The 3852-nt window shown below is 43.8% G+C and overlaps 1 non-coding gene across 1 annotated transcript; it reads right to left on the reverse strand.

The window, feature by feature from the left end:
• Positions 1–839: 839 nt before the first annotated feature.
• LOC125126554 (U6 spliceosomal RNA) lies at positions 840–941 on the reverse strand. Its single transcript, XR_007134668.1, has one exon. It is a non-coding gene; the product is annotated as a U6 spliceosomal RNA (small nuclear RNA).
• Positions 942–3852: the final 2911 nt, after the last annotated feature.

A 3852-nucleotide genomic window follows, 5' to 3' on the forward strand; every position in this document is an offset into this window, starting at 1 on the left:
CTTTTTTTTTCTTTCTAGGTCTGAACCTGTAGCATATGGAAGTTCCCAGGCTAGGGGTCAACTTGGAGCTGCTGCAGCCACAGCAACACCAGATTCAAGCTGCACCTGTGACCTTTAGCACAGCATGTGGCAATGCTGGATCCTTAACACACTGAGCGAGGCCAGGGATGGAACTTGCATCCTCATGGATACTAGCCTGGTTCTTAACCCACTGAGCCACAACAGGAACTCCTATAATGACTTTAATATCTATGCATCCATCCATTCATCTTACTTTTTACCCGCTTTAATATATGTCTTTTTAAATGTATAAATCTTTTAATATATTGCTGAATTCTATTGATACTTGGTTAAGGATGTTTGCACTTATAACTATGAGGAATATTGAGCTATAGTGTTCTTTTTTGTACTGTCTTTGTCTGATTTTGGTATTAGGGTAATACTGGCTTCATAAAATGAATTGCGAGATGTTTTCCTCTTCTATTTTCCAGAAGAGATCATCTAGAATTGATATTAATTCTTCTTTAAACATTGGCTAGAACTCTTCGGTGAAAATCATCTGGGTCTGGAGATTTAAAAATATGCAACTCAGAGTTCCTGTTGTGGCTCAGTGGTAATGAACCAGACTAGTATCCAGAAGGACGTGGGTTCGATCCCTGGCCTCGCTCAGTAGGTTAAGGTTCCATTGTTGCCATGACCTATGGTGTAGGTCACAAATGCGGCTTGGATCTGGCATTGCTGTGGCTGTGTTGTAGCTCTAATTCAACCCCGAGCCTGCGAACTTCCATATGCTGTGGGTACGGCCCTAAAAAGATAAAAAGAAAAACAAAAACTCGAACAAAAAGCCAGAACACTTCATGAATTTGTGTGTCATCCTTGTGCAGGGACCTTGCTAGACTCTGAATTATTCCATTTTAGTATATGTGCTGCGAAGCCAGCACCCACGTTAATATATGTTGAAGACCTGGACACTTCCCTGCCAAGGCTTCAGTGCTCATACCATTAACTAGAGTTCAATGTGTTTACACTTCTTTTATTTGATGTGAAATTTACATACAATGATGTGTACAAATCTTCAGTGTACTTTGGGCGAGTTCTGATAAACCTCAGCTAGAGCCATTAAAGAAATAACTTACTCATCCCCCGTGAGATTCAAAACAAAACATAAAAGTAAATGGAGGTGGTTCAGGGTCTGCCATTTGCAAAGCTCTGTGACCTGGAGCCAGTGTCTTGACCTTCCTGGGCCTCAGCTTCTCAGCTCCAAAATGAGAAGAGTAAGGGCACTTGTCTGAGACCTGGTTTAACCACCATCAGGGTGGGTATTGAACAAGTTAATCCATGCAGAAATACTGAGGTGTGCTTGGCACTGAAGCGGTGTCTTGAAAATACTGTGTGTATGTATGTGTGTGTGTGTGTGTGTGTGTGTGTATTTATTTATTTTTAAATTTCAAAGTATTTATTTCTTTAAGTGCTTTTTTTTTTTTTTTTGGTCTTCTTAGGGCTGTACCCGAGGCATATGATATGGAGGTTCCCAGGCTAGGGGTCTAATCTGAGCTGTAGCTGCTTGCCTAAGCCACAGCCGCAGCAACATGGGATCCAAGACACATCTGTGACTTACACCACAGCTCAGGGCAATGCCGGATCCTTAACCCACTGAGCAAGCCCAGGGATGGAACCCGCAACCTCATGATTCCTAGTCGGATTCGCTAACCACTGAGCCACGACAGGAACTCCAAAGTGCATGTTTTTTTAAATTTAATTTAATTTTATTTTATTTTTTGTCTTTTTGCCTTTTCTAGGGCCGCTTCCCGAGGCACATGGAGGTTCCTAGGCTAGGGGTCCAATCGGAGCTGTAGCCACTGGCCTATGCCACAGCCACAGCAACGCGGGATCTGAGCCGCGTCTGCAACCTACACCACAGCTCACGGCAAAGCTGGATCCTTAACCCACTGAATGAGGCCAGGGATTGAATCTGCAACCTCATGGTTCCTAGTCGGATTCATTAACCACTGTGCCATGACAGGAACTCTGCATGTTTTTTTTTAATTGTTATTTCCTCAATACAATTTTTTTTCTACTGTATGGTGACCCAGTTACACATACATGTATACATTCTATTTTCTCACATTATCATGCTCCATTGTAAGTGACTAGACGTAGATCCCAGTGCTACACAGCAGGATCTCATTGCTAATCCATTCCAAAGGCAATAGTTTGCATCTATTAACCCCAAGCTCCCAATCCACCCCACTCCCTTCCCCTCCCCCTTGGCAACCACAAGTCTGTTCTCCAAGTCCATGATTTTCTTTTCTGTGGAAGGTTCATTTGTGCCATATATTAGATTCCAGATATAAGTGATATCATATGGTATTTGTCTTTCTCTTTCTGACTTACTTCACTCAGGATGAGAGTCTCTAGTTCCATCCATGTTGCTGCAAATGGCATTATTTTGTTCTTTTTTATGGCTGAGTAGTATTCCATTGGAAAACACTTAGTTTTAATGTCATCTAGTTGGAAGAGTGAAAGGAATTACAGTTGGTAAAAGAGGAAATGAAGGGGTAAGTGGCATTCCTGCTGTGGCACAGTGGGTTTAGAATCCAACAGCAGTGGCTCGGGTCCCCATGGAGGGGGAGGTTAGATCCCTGGCCCGGCACAGTGGGTTAAAGGATCCTGCATTGCTGCAGCTATGGATGGGAACTTCCATATGCCATAGGTGTGGCCATTAGCATAAATAAATAAATAAATAAATAAATAAATAAATAAACAAACAGGAGTTCCTGTTGTGGCTCAGCAGGTTAAGAACCTGTTGTGGTGCCTGCGAGGATTCAGGTTTGATCCCTGGCCTTGCCCAATGTGTTAAGGATCTGATGTTGCCACATGTAGGTCACAGATGTGGCTCAGACTGGTGTTGCCAGGGCTGGGATGTAGGCAGGCAGCTGCAGCTCCGATTTGACCCCTAGCTTGGGAACAGGAGCAGATAAATAAATACATAAATATATATATATGGGTAAGTATATGTCTGAAAAAAACACAGATGGCCAACAGAGGAACCTAAGCACGGGATCTACACTGATATGGGAGGCAGGTTCAAGGAGAGGGAGGCTGGGAGCTAAATCCTGAGTCACTGCTATGAAAATCAGCAGGTGAGGGTGATTAGAGGGCGAGGAGCATATTGAGAATCATGGAGATGCCCAGAGAGAGAAAGCTAAGACCTCAAACCCTGCAAAAGATCTCATTTATTTTAATCATGTGCACGTGCATTCATATCTTAATTTTTTTTTTTTGGTCTTTTTGCCTTTTCTAGGGCCGCTCCCGAGGCACATGGAGGTTCCCAGGCTAGGGGTCCAATCGGAGCTGTAGCCACCAGCCTACGCCGGAGCCACAGCAACTCGGGATCCCAGCCATGTCTTCGACCTACACCACAGCTCACGGCAACGCCAGATCATCAACCCACTGAGCGAGGCCAGGGATCGAACCCGCAACCTCATGGTTCCTAGTCGGATTCCTCAACCACTGCACCACGAGAGGAACTCCTCATATCTTAATTTAACTTTAAAAAACAGAGACACGATTCTGACAGCTGCTACAACATGGATGAAAATGAGGATGGTATGCCCAATGAAATAAGCTAGTCACCAAAGGTCTGTATGATTCCACTATTACAGGGTCTCTAGGGCAGTCAATTTCACAGAAAGTAGGGTGGTGGATACAGGGGCTGTGAGAGGGGGACCGGGCCCGAGAATTTCTGCAAACCTCAGGAGCAGCCAAAGAGAAAAAAAAAAAAAAAAAAAAGAAAGAGTTCTGGAGATGGATTGGTGGTGATATTTGCACAACAATGTGAATGTACTGAAT

The sequence above is a fragment of the Phacochoerus africanus genome, chromosome 4, assembly GCF_016906955.1.
Source record: "Phacochoerus africanus isolate WHEZ1 chromosome 4, ROS_Pafr_v1, whole genome shotgun sequence".
Classification (NCBI taxonomy): Eukaryota; Metazoa; Chordata; class Mammalia; order Artiodactyla; family Suidae; genus Phacochoerus; species Phacochoerus africanus.